The 20,322-nt window shown below is 34.9% G+C and overlaps 1 pseudogene; it reads left to right on the forward strand.

Annotated features, from left to right (window-relative positions):
* Nucleotides 1–344: 344 nt before the first annotated feature.
* Nucleotides 345–20,092, forward strand: LOC108366295 (uncharacterized; annotated as a pseudogene).
* The last annotated feature ends 230 nt before the right edge of the window (nt 20,093–20,322 follow it).

Genomic DNA, 20,322 nt, shown 5'->3' on the forward strand with positions numbered 1-20,322 from the left:
GGCAATAGTTATAGTAGAAGCTAATGCCCACTGAACAGCGTTTGCACGTAGAAATTGATAACTGCTCAGGCGCTGCGGCATATTCGTTACATTTTACGCTTTTAAGCTGCTACTGTGTCTGATATAACTGCCCTTGCAGTTTCGAAATATTTACAGTGAAGAAAATTACAACTATTTTGCATTGCTTTTTTATGTCTGCTCCCTTAGGAAGGGTAGTACTCAGCCAGCAATTCAGCTTGCCAGCAGGTGTGGCGTATCAGGTTTTACGCTCAGCGTTAAAAGTTTTCACTTAACAAAAAAATCAAAGAGAATGCAAAGCTTGACACGGTTACATATGTGCATATACACGTCCAAGTTTCAAGTTTTCATACTTTTGTGGTAGATATTTTTCACATTTCCTACCTTCCTTTTTTTCAGATTTCATTGCTGGACTCAAGGATGTTTCGGTTACAATACCACAAGCGGTGAAACGTGGCAGCAATGCATTGCTCATATGCAATTACGATATGGAAAATGATACTTTATATTCGGTAAAATGGTATAAAGGACGTCGAGAATTTTATCGCTATACACCAAAGGAAAATCCGGCAATGAAAGTTTTCCCCGTGGCCGCCGGACTGAATATAGAGGTATGTAAACAGCATTGTTGTTGTAAATAAATACGAATTTTTAGCTTTATAATGACACTGTATATGTACTACAAGCCAAAATCAATAGAATCAATCGTGGTGATTTGCACGTGCTTGTGTACATTAGAGTGCATCACTAATAAAAAAAAAATGGTATTGTTTTTCCATTAACATTGTAAAATCTATTATTTTTTAAGATTTGCACAAAATATTTCGGAAAATATGATTACGTGGAGCTGGCGCAATTTGAAAATACCTCCAAAAATTTAGTTTTTTATGAATAAAAATAGTTTTTTTTAAGAATTAAAAAAAAATAAAGTGAAGACAAAAATGTTTGCACCAAAATATTTAAAAAAAATTCAACGGAATCATAAAGAATGTACACGAAAAAACGAGTCAATTGTGTTTACTCATCACTTGCGTAAAACTAACTGTAAATAAAATGTATGTATACACATTCATAGGGTATGTATGTCGTTGTTAATTTCGCGTATCTATTTGTAACTTCTGCGTACTCTTCAAAATGTGTGCGGCGAAGTGTGAGCTTTTGGAGAAAATTTTAGTCAAAAAGCATGAAAAAGTATGTGTGAACGAGGAAGCATACCTCCAAACAGCCTTTCACCAGATTCGGGGCGATGAGTTTTATAATGCAACGAAGACAAATGGAGTCCAAGATGCCTTCAAGCTAAAAAACTGGTCAAGTTCCTTGTTTTTTATTATTTTTTTGCCATAATAAATACTTGGTGTGGCAAGCCATCTGCCAGTGTGGCATGAAACAAAAAATCATGACAACGGGCTCCATAAATCAAGAAATTTGTATGAAGGAGTGTTTGCAATATCGTTTTCTGTCGTTCATAAAGCAACATAAAGGCTCAGTTCTGTTCTGTCCCGATTTAGCATTGTGCCATTACAGCCCCTATGGCGTGTCAGTCACGGGGTATATATTGTTCAAAAGGACCACAACCTACAAAACTGTTCACAATTGGACGATGTCATACCTATGGTGGAAAATTATTGAAAGAAAATTGATAAAAAGTGAATAAAGAAGGCATCAAAAATTATCAGAATTTCAAAATTAGTTTGTGCAGAATGATAATGAGATACCGTCACTATTGAATAACGATGTCCATTCCAATGTGGGCTCAAATTGTTAATTGCCCATTTTGTTTAAATGAGTATTGAATATTTTTTTTTGTTTATATACCACATTTTGTTCTGAATTTCAGAAGCACTCGAAACGATTGAAATGATATTCTAGTGACGATATATTTTTAAATGTTGATTTTAGTCCCCTGAAAGAGATTTTAAGAGCCCTCATTGAATAGCCTCGTTGAATTTTACATTTTCTGCTTCATTATAGACGACTCAAGAATATCATTGCGCTCCTACACATAATTAGTGGATTCACAAGACGTGCTAAGCGTCGTAAAATCATAAGCAAAAATTTAGTTTATGTAAAACAACGATTAAAATGCTTTAAGAGGATTTTTACTACACCGAAACGTTTTTATCCCTGTCAGTACAGAAAATCAGCCACTGAAGCTAAAAATCTGAAAATTGGTTTCCCGAAAAATTACGGGTCATTGATTTTAAAAATACAATGAAAAGTTTTATAAAACCCCTAGTTTTACCGTTATTCATCGTCCATTATATTGGACAGTGGTAATCTTTCTTTTTTTCTTTAGCGAAATGTATTTCAAAACTGAGAATAACGTTTAACATTCTTTTCGGATCTCAATTCCACCGAAAAATATATAATTTTTTCCTATATATTACACCATTCAATATCGCCTTTTGTGACACTTTTTACTTTTGTGAAAAAACACGGTCACCTGCAGCCCGAAAATACAGTAAAAGAAACACGGCAAATGAGAATAACTTACTTTTCACAAAACAACTGTTATTTTAAAAACAAATTAAGAAAAACAGAGCTTTAAGTACAAAAGAAGTTTGTCCATTATATTGGACGATTGCAATGAAAGGGTTAAACTGATAGAAAACACATAATTACCTCCTCCTACAGCCATTTTAACCGTTATTTTACATACAAAAAATTTAAGTTTACGATTTTGCGACGCTTATCACGCCTTGCGGAATCCCCTAAGTATATTTCAAACTTGAACCAACAACGGAGACATCTATTATATAGCGATTACGCCATTATATCGCGATGTCATCTGTTCACTGTTCGCTGTATACGTAATAATTAAATAATGAGTTAAACTATCTTATTATGGGTAGCCAATGCTTTAAAGATCACATTTGTGCAATATACCCTGTAAACCAAAGTTCCCGAACTCTTAATGAAATCTATAGGAGTATTTCATTTCTGTAACGATTTTTTTACAAATCTTTAAAGGAAATTGTATGAAGTGGTTGACACGAACTAGTAAAGAAATTTCTGTACGAAAAATAAAGAAAAGAAGAAAAAAGAAATTCTGAACAAATTCTGCAAGAAATTCTTCATATACCAGCGTTATTTTCATTGCTTTACCGATTTTCTTCCGAAATTTCGTAAAAGAATCGGAGTGTGCACAGCGTATTTAATTTAAGAAAATTCCGCAAAAAATTGGATGCGATCTTTACGAATTCTTTAACATTTTTCTACAATTCAGAATACTCTGAAAAAATGGTTTGCAGGGTATTTATTTATATACATAATTGACAATCAGTTAGCTTAAGTTGCAAATGTGTCCGAGAAAGCGTTCCGAAACATACAAACATACATATGTACATACGAGGGTACTAACAAAAGTTCGGTAAATTGTTAAAATTTTAAATGGTTTTAAAAAATCTAAAATGGTACATTTGTTGGAGTAGTACTTTCATTCTAAATCTCAAAGCAATTAGTAACAAAGGAGACGATAAAACTTAAAGTTCCTGACGACAGCTTAGACCTTTGGAAATTTTCAATCAACTCCAAACTGCATATGCAATCATCGCACCATTTCTTCAGACCATTTGTAAATGGCTTCATAGATTCCAGGCTGGCTATTCTTCGCTGCGGTATGAGCATCCAGAACGGCGGCCAAAAGCTGATAAAGGGAAAAATTGACTAAAATTCACGAATTATACAAGAAATCATAGCTAGTGAATTAGGCTTGAATGCGATGGCTGTATCGCGAATATTGCAGAGCAAGTCCACTTCTCAAATCATGGCAACAAATAACAGAAACAGAAATGATGATCTCGGCTTACTTCATTAGAGCAAAACTTTTAGCGGCTATTACTCTAGATAATGGTACAGTAAGTGACAAATGGTAGAAACAACTGCGCTGATACTTTTTAAACCACGATAATGCCTCAGCTCACACCGCTGCAAAGACACTTATAACTTTATTTCACTTTGTGGCATCGAATGAATTCGCCCGGTACCATATAGTAGAAAAGTATTTGGTAGCAATGCAGATATAGTTAACATATAACATAAAAAGCTACGAAAACGTGATTTTTAGGACATTTTGAGCAGTGGATCTACAGATTAAAGAAATGTATTGAAATTATTGGTGTTTATTTAAAAAAGATGAAAAATAGCAATGATTGAAAATAACAAATTAAAATACTTTTGTATTTTTTTCCAAACAAATTACCGAACTTTTGTTAGTCGCCTCGTACATATGTATGTAGTTCGGAGTGGTGCAACAATTGTTGATCAACGAATGTATTAATTGCATTATAGCCTATGAAAGCGTCATTAAGTATACGATTCAATGGTGGCATCGGCACAAATGCAATAAAAACGACAAAAATATACATCGCGAACAGTGCGGTTATGCAATTTAAGTTTTTTACATGCATACATTTATATCTACACAATACATCCCAGTGGGAAAATGTAATGTTGGTAATCGAAAAAATAATCACATTCGAAAATGCGTTTTTTACCCACAGCGATGTTATAAGAAAGCTGATTACATATTAATCAGTAATAGAATCTAAAACTAATAATAAAAGAATTAATTTATTTATCACGCACGTAATGCATTACTACTTTTCCCACTGGGATGTGTGCCATGGTGCGGTCGAATCGACTACTCTCATTTAATTACATTATGTACATACCCTGCAGCAATAAGGCGGCCAATTTTTCTGTAAAGGACCAGTTCTTCACTGGCTAAAATTTGACTGGTCAGAATTGGACATTTGCTTGCATCGAAAATGTCAGTTTTCGACCAGTCCCCAAGGAATCGGTCTAGTGATAGACGAAAGGTGCAGTTTGGCAGTGAGAGGGTGGTGTTGTCTTGCAATTCAATAAAAAAAAATTAAAGAACACCACCCTGTCAATGTCCCAATCACTTGGTCTGGCCTTGATTCAAAGTGAACATTTGGATATACATTTACATGCGTGGCTGTAGCTCGGTGCGCAAAGATGCTTGCCACTATTTGTTAGCTTTCAGGAGGGTCCGGGTTCAAATGCCGTCAGAAGCTTTTCTTATGTTTCCGAAATATGCAAAAGCATCTGTGAAGTGCAGAACGCAAGCTTACTCCAACGAAAAAAATCTCCAAAGTTGGACTAGTGCAGGACTTTCTTACGGTCAGTGTTGATTGGACCGGTCTTTTCCAATGACACGCCAATGCAAAAAATGGCAGGGGAATTCCCCTGAGGGACTAGTGCTGGTAACAATAGGGACTATCTGAGGGCTAACCTAGGGTGAGTCTGAATTGCTGCATAAATATACAAGAAATGCAATGCTATGTCAGATGACATCAAAAATCAATACACCGTGCAATGTACAGTTGTACTCGTATGTTAATTTGTATATTTATTCTAGGAATATGTGTATGTACATTAGCATTGTTGCAAGTCTACAGTAAATGGTAATCTTCATATGATAATTACTTGTATACTATTATATTTATGCAAATTAATGCTTTAAATAACTACTTCGCTCTTCAAAACTGGCGAAGACTTACATTTAAACACAAGCATGCATATTTACAGTTTTGTCATTTTTTTGCAATTAACATTATCTACTTTAACTGAAATGATGTTAAATGTGGCAGAAACTGCAAAATATTAATGGTCATGTGCAAGTAAGTACACATTATGTGCATACATTTACATACATCAACAGACATACATATGTATGTTTTTATGTACTTATGCATCAATGGCCAACCAGGACTGCCGTGATGCATTAACGTCTAATTGGCTGCGACACACACATTTGAAATGAAAATAAAACAAGTAAAGAAGTATAAGTTCGAGCGAAACCGGACTTTATATGCCCTGCGAACGTATTAGGTATCGTTTTCTCCTTACTGTACTTTCCCGATTTCAAACAGACTTAAGGCCATTAACTTGTCAATTAGTATAGTTACATCGTTAGTTAAACTTAACTACAGAAAATTACATAGAAATTGATTGAAAATTGGACCAAGCATTTGGAAATTGATAAAGCAGTTATCATAATAAATTTACACTAGGGTGGTCCTTTAAAAAAAAGGAAGCAAATTTTTGCATCAGATTTCCTAAGCCTCAGCCCCTACGTCCATGTTACTACTATAGTCGCAGATATCACATATCAATTTTGGTCTCAATTGGACCAAAATTCCTTGACTTTAATAGTATCGATTTTGGGTATTAAATGAAAAAAAAATTTATTTTAAATTGTTTGAGTCCATAGAGGCATCTGGCCTTTGCGACAGGCCTTAACCGACTCCGATCGGGACAAAAATGTGTGTATATATGATATCTTCGACTGTGGTAGTAACGATTTTGGGTATTAGATGAAAAAATAATAATTTAAATTTTTTGTGTCTCTGTACAGGTACAGATACTTTGCACCCTGTGCGACACGGCTGATATCTGTGGCCGTGCTATTACCAATTGAGGCAGTGAGACTGAAAAAAGTTCACTTGATTTTTAAGGACTAAGCGGCGACTGATCTCAGGTGGGCGGTGCCGCGCCCATTTTTTAAACATTTCATAATGGTATTTTTATGTTAAAATTCTATTTCACATTCCAAATTTTAACAGTTTGGATCTAGCTTTTGAAACATAGGGAGCCGGCCATAGTTATTGCCTGATTTCGCTCATTTTCAATACTAACCAAAAATTGGATAACGGACAACAACCCATATATATAGGGTTGAGATATCTCATATTTTAATAGAGTTATCGTGCCTACGGACTGACAGGCAGACATGGCTTAATCGATTTCAGGTTATGTACCAACTCGTTATGGGCAAATTCAACCGGAATTGCTTTTGTGCATTTTTTGTATAAAAATATATAATAAATTGATTTACATTCCCAAAGCGTATTTAGCTAAATTCCATATTTCCTGTCCCCATCCGCGTACTCTCAATAAGTATGGGATAATTAAATTTTGGTACACACTCACATACATACATATCTATCCGCGTTCAATTTAAATACCCGCACACACACAAACCATCTAAGGCAAATAAGCACTATAGTATACACAAGCGCACCTGCATACACGCATATGAAAATCTACAAAAGCTCAATTAGTGAAATGCATCGACCATAATGAAATATTCAAAATGCATTTAACAAAATTTCCGCTATCATTTTTTTACATTTTTAGCAAAAAGTTTTCAATTATAATTAACTTATCGCAATTTTTTCATTCCTCTTCCACATGCATTTATTTCGGGTTGCGACAGCGCAATCTCTCCAATCAGAGCCATGTCGTGCTGCTGGCCGTGCCACTCAACATATCCGGAAAGTTTACGTGCGAGATTTCCGTGGAGGCGCCAACCTTCCAGACCGCCATGGTCTCGGGTGAACTGGAAGTTGTGGGTAAGTACACAACACATTTTCATACACACATGCATACATATATGTATGCAAATATTTATAACTGTTAAGTACAGCAGGCAATGACTTAGTTGAGCAGCGTGTGGAGGAGTGAGGCAACTTAGCGCCACGCGACTGCAACAGCACTTCAGCTGCGAAAAAAGAAAAACGCCAATCTGTTCAAATGCCAAAAAATGCCAAAAAAATGCGCTGCCTTCATTGCTTGCTTTTGCACTCAAGTGCCGTTAATTAGAAAGTACGCGTGATTTTAAACCCCTCACTCACTCCTTTCTTGCCGCTGCTATGCCGTGCCTTTCCAATTCAATAGCCAACGAGAGTAGCGCAATTTTTGATCAAATATCTTTTTGTACAATTTCAGTTTCGCATTTGCCATTTTTCACTGGTGTCTAATATTTTTTTCTCTTCTTGTTCTATTCCTTGCCCTGCTGCGCCGCTTAAACACAGAGTTGCCAGAGGAGCAGGCCATAGTTACGGGCATCCAGCCACGTTATCGTATCGGCGATTTGGTTGATGGCAATTGCTCAATTAAATACTCCAAGCCGGCTGCTAATTTGACATGGACTATTAATGGTATTGTGGTAAGTTGCGGCGCTTATTTTGCTACCCTAACAATGCTGTTTTACAATACTTTAAATTCTTTACTGGCCGTCATGGGTGCTTAATTTTTTATGTTTCCCTTTTGGCCAGAATTTCGTGTGATTTTTTGTTCGTTTTTTTTTCAATTTTCTTTTGGTGCCTTGCAAATTTTCAATTCTTATGCATTAGCGAAAAGTGTTTTCTTTTAATGGGGCTTAGAGCAAAAAGTGTGGCGAGAGGAAGCTCAGCGGTAAATAGGTGCCAATTTAAAAATTGATTGCTTGCCGCATAAAAGTTGGCATCGAAGTTCTCAACTTTTAAAAATAAAATTTCGAGTAGGCATTGATTTTGCTTTCGTTAGCTCGCCAAGTGGAATTTGTGTCCAATTAGGGTCAATAATTAGAGCTAACTGAAAAGAGAATGTGAAACAACAAATGTTGTGGTAAGTGTAATGGAGAACTTAGAGACTTGAGAGCCGTTTTTCAGTTACGAAACTCCTTAAATCTTAAAATATTGGCAGAAGTGTTAAGTATGTATTTCATTGTAATTTACTCAAATTAATTGAATATAAATCTAACTTAGCTTGAGATGAATGGAAATTTATTCGTCATTTGGAATTACTGAATGAAGAATAAAAATTTATTTTCCATTCAAACATTGAAATATTATGAATAAAATTGTATTTTTTATTTGAATAATAATTCCCTCGAAAACGCTCATCCTTGGTATGGACCTTAGTTAGTTGGTTGCAGATCCACAAAATGATGTGCATATGTGTACATATGTAGTAAAAAATTAAGCTTAAAAATTAAGTTTTGTTTTGCACTTTTATTTCTTAAAAAAAAAAACTGAAACGCAAAAAATTTAGATTTTTATAAGCAATAAATAAAACTCAGAAAATTATTTGTATAGTTTTTTTTTGATTTGGAATTTAAAAAAATAATAATTACTTGCGGTCCCTGGCTATTTTACAGCTTAGATTATGTGTCTATAAATCTGAATAAAACTTAAAAACGAGGGTAATAATATAACTTCTTTCCCGACTTCCTTTTACTGAAGCTAACATGAAACTTGTGTTGTATGTACTGAGCATTTTATTATTTTCTAAAGCTTAAATAGCAAAAAAAATTTCAAATAGGCACCCTCAGTCCAATTAAATAAAGCATTGCATAATAATTCCAAAAATGCTTTAAAAAAAACTATGCCTCATGGCCAACAATAACCAAATCATTGCCATTAGGTACTGATCCTAGAACAAAATATTTACAACGCAAAAAATATTTCACAATTCTCATTCAAAACGACCATTTCGCACAACACGTAGCCGCCGTGGATTCATATGCAAAAAAAAAGCGACCAGCACACACAAACTTTTACGTGCCGGCGCTGTACATATATGCGGCGGAAAAAAATACACGCGTGGGAAAATCCAAAAATATGACTAAGCACCGCAATGCCAACATGAAAAATCGCACTAAATGTTTTGTTGGCATGTTGAAGGTAAAAAACTTTTGTGAACGGACAAGAAAAAGTGTAGAAAATAAAAGCTGTGAAAATTTGGTTGGTCGCTAAAAAAAAAATCGCAGTAACCACATTGGCCGCATGGGGGGAACGCGGCAGACAAATACCTGTAAGTGGAGAGCTGCCACATTTGGATGCGTTAGGGGGAACAGGTGCCATTGCACATACTATGTACATCTGTACATACATACATACATACATACATACATATGTAACTCAGAAAGATGGACGAGCAGATGCCCGCAGAACGAACAATTTCATTTATTACTGGCATTTACGGCTTGGCATGCTTGATGGGATGTGGGCCAAAAGAGCGCTTGTTTTCTGGGCATATTTTTGCGTTTTCCGTGAGGTTGCTCTTTGGCTTAGTAGCATGGCTGGGTGCATTTAAATACATCTCATTGTATATACATACATATCTACGTACATATATAGGGGTATATCAAATTCATGCATATATTTATATGTCTAAGGGTGGTGCGTTTACAATAATTTTCACATTGTTTACACTTATGTAAATAGCAAATAGTTGTAAAATATTGTAAATAATTGTATGCATTTGTAAATTGCATAATTTCCCATACAACTACTGATTTTCTACTTGTTGTCTTGTTCTTTTACATACAGTCATCACGTGCTTAACATGAATTCTGCCGGCACTCTCCAAAAAGATATTTGAACTTTCAGGCCCAAAAATATGGAATAAATTTACATAAATCTTTTTGTCGTTTTCGTAGTAAAAAAAAGGTTTTGAACATGGCAACGCAGACGTGACGATATGTAGCTGAGCTGTTCGACAGCAGACAAATTATAGAGTAAAAAAGTCCAGATTGATTCAAATTGTTCTTATGTACATTCAGAGTTTCGCAATAAACCTTATTTTAGAAGTTAAAAAAATCAGTTACTCTATACCGCAAAATTAAAATAAACAATTCGGAGTTAAAAAAGTAGCAAATTCAGTTCCGTGCTAAAATCGTGTGCAGTTTTTGCTTACGAAGGCAATTACTTACAGAAACTTCAAAGTGTTTACAATCATTTACAGTATTTACATCAAACTAGCAATCTAAGCAGATAATAACTGTAAATAACGTAAACGTTTTACAGGCACAACTCTGTTTTATACTCTATACGTATATATGATTTCCATGTTTATTCCCTTTTATTCAAAAGTTCAGCCTTTGTTATCGAAATCATCAAAATCGTAAATCATATTTTTGGGAATACAAACATATAAGAAATATTTTTTTTTTACTTAATGCGAAAGACTGTTAGCAGCATATTGTTAAATAATCAACGCTATTTTTCATAAATTTTCGTCGTTGTATAACTAAAATCGTAAAAGTCGTCACCAAAAAAAAAAAAATAAAATAATAAAAAAATAAGAGTTTTAGACGGTTGAAACTTTAACTAAAATTGTATGAGCTATGAGACTGCATACCCAAAAATGTTCTAAAGATGCATGTTAAAAAGTTTAAATTTTGATGAAAATGTGTTGAATTTTCCTAAACTTTGTATAAAGTTTGAAACTGTGATTTATATGGCTTTTGTTAAAGCTTGAACAGTATTTTTTATAGAAAAATATCTAAAATTTAAATAAAAAACCATTAGAAATATTTAAAAAAAAAACAACACGTGCTCACTTGTTTGAGTCACTGTATTTAAGTAAAGATGAAAGACACAAGGATACATCCGACATTAGCAGCCTCGATGCCATTCCCGAAAAAGTATTACTCTTGTACCGTATAAAAAAACAATAATAGTTATAATTGGGGCGTTAATCGAAACGGGTTTAAAATATTGTCAAGTTTCGCATGGAGATGTTTGTCGACTCCGCCAGCAGGCATTCCGAGCGAACAGTTATTTAGTGGCACATGTTTAGTTTCCGAACTTTTACAAAGCAGACTGGAACTCGAAAAGGCAGCAACATCACATTCACATTAACATCAACCCTCAAATTTTTAAATTTAATTACTAAATACAATAAACATTTTTTTTTTACTTTTCAAATTCCACAATTTTCCATCTGTGATTTTTTCATAATTTTTATGTTTCATTACCCAGAGATGGTGCCTGTTTTTTGTAATTTTTTTCCCCCAGAGGCTTTTGAGATATCCCTTTTTGGAAAAAAAATTCTCCATTTCGAAAAATGGGCCGATCGTGACCTTTTTTTTAACTATTCTTTTTCAAAACATAAAAATCGCAAAAAGTTCAAACACATATTTGTATAAAATTTTTATAAGCTCTTACAATTTCACCCATTCCGCAACTTTTAAGTATTTACTGCTACCAAATTTAATAGGATCTATTTTTATACCCTAGCGCACTTGTGCACAAGGGTATTATAACTTTGTTCACATAACGGTTGTTTGTAACAGGTAAAACGAATCGAGATAGATATAGACAAATGTATACATACATAAATGATCAGAATGGAAAGAGAAATCGATTAAGCGTGGCTGTCTGTCCGTCCGTCTATCCGTCTGTCCGTCCGTCCGTGTACACGATAACTCCAGTAAACATTTAGATATCTCAACGAGATTTGGTATGTAGGTTTCTGTTAATCCAAGGTAGGTTGGTATTGAAAATGGGCGAAATCGGACAGTACCCACGCCCACTTCCCATATAACGGTAATTTCCAGAAATACGAAAACTGCGATATTTTAGTAACTACTGAAGATTATTCACTCAAAATTGATATTTACAATAATTTTTAGACGAAAAATAAGAATATTATAAATTTTTGGAAAATGGGCGTAGCCACGCCCACTTATGGTTACATGTGTATATCTTGGTAACCGCTGCACCAATTTCTTCCAAACTTGGCACAGTTGTTGGTCCTGGTACAGCATACCAAATCGCCGAAAATTTTTAAAATCGGACAATAACCACGCCCTCATCCCATATAACGGTAATTTAGAAAAATACGAAATCTCTCGATAAATCAGTATATATTAAAGCTAATTTTTTCAAAATTGTGGTTGCAACAACTCTTAACAAAAAATATATTTGTGATAAAATTTTGGCAAATGGGCGTGGCACCGCCCACTTATGATCACATATATGTATCTCGGTAACCGTTCTTACCAATTTGTACCAAACTCGGTACGGTTATTGTGCTTGCCACATAAAAGCAAACCGTTGAAAATTGTTGAAATCGGACTAAAATACGGCCGCTTTTCATATAACGGTAAATTTCAGAAATGCTTGAAATTTCAATATTTCGACAATAATTTGGAAATCGATAATATTTTTAAATGCGAATTCAAATAAGGTGGGGTTGTTTGACCAGCTGTGAATAGCGTTTGATTGTAAAAATATTGTATTTCGCTAGTAAGTGAGTGAAAACGTGAGAGTGTTTGTATTTTCTGTTGCCTTATTTCCTTCCGGGAAGAATAGCTGGAATTCGACAATGGCCCGCTAAAACCAAAAATAAGATATAAGTAATTTTTGAAAGCATGGAATAAAAATATTTTCCTTCAGAAATCTTCAAAAAATAAAATTATGCCACACTTAAGCATAATTAGTTAATATATACAATTTGTGGAAAATGGAGATAGAAATTTAGAGGTAAAGGGACCACTTCTCTGTTTACATATGTGGCCTACTTTTATTTACTAGATTTAGTTTGATTGTTTAAGATTAAAACTTAAACATCTCCAACCAATTCACTTACAAAATTATATAAGAGAACTCTAAATACACACAAAGGCATTTGTACATACATATATGTATACATACGTACAACTTACATATACATATATGTATGTACATATATAGTACATATGTACATAAATTTTTTTTATGTAAATTTGGAAATGATCGAATAAGTCAGCATCAAATTTTTGCTATAAAATTCCATTTTAGTCAGCTTCAAGCATTTTTCAGACTTTTTTGCGCGTTTACGAGTGTATTTGATTGTAATGCTTTTGAGGAGCGCTACGCTACACCTGCGAGCACTTTGCTGTCCATCATCATTCACTCACTTTTGCATATCAAAAAACTTGCAACGGATATGAGCATTTTGCCATTGCGCTGGGGCGGATCTTTAGAGTGTGTTTTTGTTTTTCCATTTTGCTCTATCAATGTCTATCTGCACATACATGCATACATACCAATGCATATTGTGCTGTTATAGCCCGCTTTTCATTTTGCTTCACAAAAAATGTTGTTCTGCAATTTTTTATCGGCTTTCAGCTGATTGTTGACGTTGATGAAAACTTTTGACTGTTGGCAGTTGCAGTTGACACTGATTGTTGACGCATCACGCACTCACCGTTCGAAATGGTTATTATATACGTTAGTAGCGCATAGCATCTACAATATATGTATGCGAATGTATATTGTACAAAAAATCAAGCAATAAAGTAACAAAACAATTGTTAATTGTCGCATGCACACACATACATAAATGCAGCATGCACACGCACACACATACACACACATACAATAACACATTGTCGATACAAATACAGAAAATAGGCCATATTAATAAAGCGTGTCTTTGTTTTTGAAATATCCTGCGCATTCGCTTTGTTTGCGCAAAAATGTGCGCAAATATTTGCCACAAACATGTCATCAACAACTGTCAACTGGCAATAACAGCAGCAATAATGCCAACAACACCCACAGTGGGCCACTCACATTCACACGCGCAGATTCGTACACATACGCCATCTAGTGTGAACGGAAAAACGTTAAGCAAATATAAATGCAGATTCCAAAAACAAAAATTATGAAAAAAAAAGAATATCGTCTCATAAAAATCATAAACAAGCCCATAGTCATCGCCATCAACATCATTATTATCAACATTGCAATCACACAAAATTGCGCTCGGCAAGCTTCCACAAAAACATAAACAAAAAATCACACAGATCGCTCAATCGTCAAGTCAGTGTAACGGCGGCGGCTGACAAATTTGATTTGATGCGCCCGAAGGTAGGCTCGACTGTTTTTCCAGCTTGCTTGCGCTTAGCGTTTGTTTCTGACTTTTAAGTGTTGCTTTTGTTGACAGTTATTTGTATATTTTTCCCGCACACACACAAACAAACCAAGGGGTATCAAAATGGATTAATCCGCCGTTCACGTCAAATTTAGCTGCACAGGAAGGAATTAGGAAGGGATACAACGGAAATTGTGAAAGTTGTAATTGAACGCTGTTACTTTGAGCTACTTTTTATTGGTTCACATGCGGATATTAATAAGCTTTTATTGGTGTAGCAATCGGCGCACAAATTTCATGCATACATACATTAATTGTCAAGTAATCATCACAATAATTTACTGATGTCGAAATAATTGACTAACAAAAGTAATTGAATAAATATTCCATCGAAAATCTATGCTGATGAATTATTTTCGATATCCAACCTGGAGTGTGGAGCGCGACTTACTTGAAAGCGATGTGATTACCAAATTGTGTTCACAATTGCTAGTTATTGAATATCTTGTATTTAATGCTACTTTTTACTTCTAAATATAAATTCTAGACGATGGAAAAGAGACTATGTTATTGACCATTAGGATCCTTGCGTTATTTTGATTTTTTTTCCCACTTCGCAAAGTGGCAAATATTATTTTTTTTTATTGAAACATTTTGTTCCAACATTTTCACCAGCACCTATTGTTTGCTGGTCGTTGGAAGGCCGTCAATGGCCGTCTTCGATAGTTAGACTTCTATATGTATAGCGAACTCCTGCACCTGATCTATAGTGAAAGGCTGGCTAGCCTCCGTATTTGTATAACTATGTGAACTAGCGCACGCTGGAAATCCCGACCTCTGGACTTTCGCAAAACCTATTCTTCTCTGACACTGTGTAATGAAAGTTGAGGTTGCCGATGTGTAAAAAAAAAACTGAACTTGATAGCTGATTCCTCGTGTCCGTGCCGGTTGCAATGCGCACTTGCATTGCCGCTATGATCTTCAGTCTGTTGCCCATATTTTAGTTTGACTACGAACCTACGTTTGTCTGCTCGTAAATATGTGTGTATGTGAATTCACATGGCAGGCTATGCTGAATGCTTGAGGCTATTTTTCATAAAGCTTTCTGTCGACGTTTTATTGCTTAGTGGCAACGGAGTGCGTGCCGGGCGCTCTTTGTGGCAAATGTCCTGTGGAGGTGCTCATGCCTGACACTCTGTTCGTACTGGTGACGTTGTTTTTGCTGCGCACCGAAATTCTGCGGTTACCAAAATTGTCACAGTTTATGGTATTTTTCAACAATTACTCATGTTTTTGTTTTGCTGAAGCCAAGCTACTTTTTGACGCTGGCAGAGCGCCCACAGCACGCTTACAGACCTTGGCATTGTAACTCATCGGGAGATCTGTCTTTCTGCTGGTGTTGAGTTGCTGGTATTTTCATCGCGTTTGTGTTTGTGAAGCGTTGGCGAAATTTAGCAGCATTTTTGTAGAAGCCAAAAAGCAATGAACCGCAATGGTACATGCCAGCACATCCGCAAACTGACAGCTCATAAACAATTGGCGAGCATTCACACGTGATATTTACAGGAGGGAAACAACAAGCTGACAATTTTTTGAATATAGAAAATTTATGGTAAAATTTTTATTGCCAAATGCTGCTAAAAAATTTATATATGCTAAGATTTAAGTGTTATACTCACACGCAGTTTTCGTAACACTTACTTACGTTGGCTGCGACGACGGCAATGAAACTGTTGGTAATTAATCCCGGGCGGGTTGGCATTGCGGTTTTTCAGATGTCACTACGACGAAATAAACAACCCTAACCACCAACCACCAACCGCCAACCGCCAACCGCCAACCGCCAACCACCAATGCGTAACTCAAAGTGGGGTTCATTGGCGGGGTCGTAAAGTTGCAGAGGCGCTGAGCAGCTTACTCACCGGCGCCTGAAAAGGAAATTGCTTCCAAAATTCATGAATCGTTCGTAATTGACGTGTTGGCTATGGTTATAGCGTTTTTGGAGGAGTAGCAAACATGAAACCTTGTGAATCGATGATTGTATTATTTGTTCACGTTTTTCCTTAGTCCATTTAGAATTGAATAGCATGTGTGCGAAATTGTGCGTATCTGAGTTAAATTTTACGGTTCTACTTTGTTTTCATTTCGTTTGTGCCTTTTGTTGTTGGTTTGGTATACCCAAAGCATACAATCTCCAGGATGGGTGGTATTGTGGTTAACATTGCTGACATTTGTAATGTGGCTACTAAACTCAGTTCATATGCATATGTGTGTATGAACATATGCACCTGTATGTTCATTATGTATATGTATATATATATATATATACTTACATATATTCGAAATTGTATGAAAATTGTTGATACATATATCCAACTGTACAATGTATGGAGTGCAATGGGGTATAGTCGTTGTGCTGGGTATGCAGTTATGCAGGGTTTGCAGCGGCTTTACTGGCTTGGCCATGTCGTTCGAATGGACTCCGATACTCCAGCTCTAAAAGTATTCAACTCGGAACCCGCTGGTATTAGCAGAGGAATAGGAAAGAGGGGATGTGAATGCGATGGAAAGAACAAGTGGAGAAAGCCTTGACTTCACATGGTATTTCTAATTGGCGTCAGTTGACGCAGAAGAGAAACAACTGCGTGCTTTGTTGAACTCGGTCAAAATCGCTTAGACGGTTTTGCTAACAAACCGGAGCAAATGCCTTTAGCGATGTTTGATGTAATAAATTTCAAACAAAAGTGTTAGAAAAAATGTTATGTTATTTTTTTAAATACAGTATTTCCCGCTTGTAAGCGTCAACAAAAATGCACAACTTTCGACGCTTATAATCGTAGAAACCTTATATTTAAAAATTTTATTTTATGCAGCCAAACATTATTATACAGTTTTATAGCCCACTCAATTTTAGTATAATAATGTGCAAGTTACCGTTGATTTTTTAGAATTTTTTTACCGAAGATGTGTGACGCTGCTACTGCATTTCAAAATACGTAAATATTTTAAGGAATTTTAAAAGAGCACTTAAAAGGGGAAAATCATAAGTAAGATTGTAAATGGGGCATGAAAAATTGAGGTACTAAGGCGGGTTGGGTACATAAGTGGGGAGGTACTTAAGAGAGGGATTTTTTTCAGATTACATTAAAAAATTCATGGTGTCCAAAAACGTTGGTTACTTAAGCGGGTTTCACTGTATATATATGAAAACTTTGCATATTTGTTTCGCGGAAGGAGGTAACACAACTAAATTCATAAATTCTTCTGCGGATTTATTAAGTTAGTTGTAGAAATAAAGAATTTTAACAATTTTTTATTATTTCATACTTGTAATTTATTCAAACCTTTATTGGTATTCTAAAGCTGCTTAATGTTTCCGTTCCTTTACATCTTTAGAGACAGCAATTTATAAACTTCTGTATATGTACTTAAAATTACTGCAAACATAGCCACACAATAACCTACAACCTCCAAACAATTCAAATCAAAGTCATCTTAACAGAAAAGCTACTACAATNTGTAATAAATTTCAAACAAAAGTGTTAGAAAAAATGTTATGTTATTTTTTGAAATACAGTATTTCCCGCTTGTAAGCGTCAACAAAAATGCACAACTTTCGACGCTTGTAACCGTAGAAACCTTATATTTAAAAATTTTATATTATGCAGCCAAACATTATTATACAGTTTTATAGCCCACTCAATTTTAGTATAATAATGTGCAAGTTTCAAGTGGCTAAAAGTTACCGTTGATTTTTTAGAATTTTTTTTACCGAAGATGTGTGGCGCTGCTACTGCATTTCAAAATACGTAAATATTTTAAGGAATTTTAAAAGAGCACTTAAAAGGGGGAAAATCATAAGTAAAATTGTAAATGGGGCATGAAAAATTGAGGTACTAAGGCTGGTTGGGTACATAAGTGGGGAGGTACTTAAGAGAGGGATTTTCTTCAGATTACATTAAAAAATTCATGCTGTCCAAAAACGTTGGTTACTTAAGCGGGTTTCACTGTATTTATATGAAAACTTTGCATATTTGTTTCGCGGAAGGAGATAACACAACTAAATTCATAAATTCTTCTGCGAATTTATTAAGTTAGCTGTAGAAATAAAGAATTTTAACAATTTTTTATTATTTCATACTTGTAATTTATTCAAACCGTTATTGTTATTCTAAAGCTGCTTAATGTTTCCCGTTCCTTTACATCTTCTGAGACAGCAATTTATAAACATCTGTATATGTACTTAAAATTACTGCAAACATAGCCACACAATAACCTACAACCTCCAAACAATTCAAATCACAGTCATCTTAACAGAAAAGCTACTGCAAAATATATTTCATAAATAAAAATTTACAAATAAACCACAACGAAAAAGAAGGTCCGATAGAGAATCCATAAGTACAATAGTAGAGCTCAATAAAGGTGAAAGCTTTCAAAAATACAGCATTCATTTCAAATGTATTTGTATGTGCCTAGTTTAGTATGAAACTTGCATAAATAAGTGCCTGTTCCACTTAATCACTCAGCTGTGAATGCTCTCGAATGCATAACTAAATCGAAACGCTGTTTTTACAAATATTTCGTTCCGTTTTTTGTTTACGTACATATGTACATATGTATGTATGCGTTTGGTTTACATACAGATGTACTTTAACCTCTTTCATCTTCCATACATTTTTCATACCGCCTTCGCACAATAGAGCCACACATGACAGCCGAGGAAATTGATGAATACATTTTATGAATAGACATTAGCAAGTTTGTTTTTTTCAGATTTGTTTAAATAATACGCGTGCAAGTATGATGAGATTATATGTGTGAGAATATGTTTGCACTAAAAAAAAAACAGAAAAAAAACAGAAAAAAAACAAAAAAAAAACAATTTAAAAGTAAGTTATAAGTCGAAGGAATTTTGGGCGCGTCGCTTTTCTTTTCAAAATTTTACATATATGTATGTACATATGTATGTGTTCATACACATAAGTACGCATGATGTACATACCTATGTATGTACACATATACTCATTTTATTTACTTTTACTTAATATTTACTTTATTCAATATGTCTGTACTTGAAACTTTTACATTTCCTCATTATTTAGTATTTTTTTCCTATTTTTGTTTTTAATATCACCTATCACATTTCAGGTACCACTGCATCATATAAAAACCTATCAAATTGAACGCTATGAAGAGAGTAATCTGGAGTCGGTGGTGAGCGCACTGCATTTCATGGTGACCACACAACATTTCATTAAAGGACAAATGAGGGTAATTTGCTATGCTCTACAATAAATATTAATTTCACATCTGCGAGTGTCAGTCGTGACTAAATATATATACATACATACATATGTACATACACGTATTTATTTGTGTGATTTTCGCCCCCTACAGCTCAAGTGTACTGCAAGCATTATTTGATATATTCAAAGAGGAAATCGAAAGTGTCATCGAGGAGGATCGACCACGCATTATGGCCTCCGGACGTTCATATGATATGCATAACAATTATCCTTATGAGCAGCATGCAAGTGGTGAGGCTTCGAGGATCATAACGAGTCCTTTTTAACATATTCAGGTGAGGATGGTTGACATTGTTAAGTGAAATGACATAAAGTATGGCGTCAATACACATATACATACATATCACTGATTTCAAGTACAAAAAAACCTCCATTTTTAACCGACTTCCAAAAAAGGAATATTTTTCTTTTATTTGTATTTTTTTTGTATGTATGTTACCGCATAACTTTGGACCACGTCAACCGATTTCTTTTTGCACCGGAAAGGCTGTGTCTCAGAGATGGTCCCATACTAATCTGGTTTAGATCCGATCATTGCAACATGAAAAAATTTACGGTA

Source organism: Rhagoletis zephyria, unplaced genomic scaffold, assembly GCF_001687245.7.
Source record: "Rhagoletis zephyria isolate East Lansing unplaced genomic scaffold, Rhagoletis_zephyria_1.1 Rzeph_scaffold_02216, whole genome shotgun sequence".
In the NCBI taxonomy this organism is placed as follows: Eukaryota; Metazoa; Arthropoda; class Insecta; order Diptera; family Tephritidae; genus Rhagoletis; species Rhagoletis zephyria.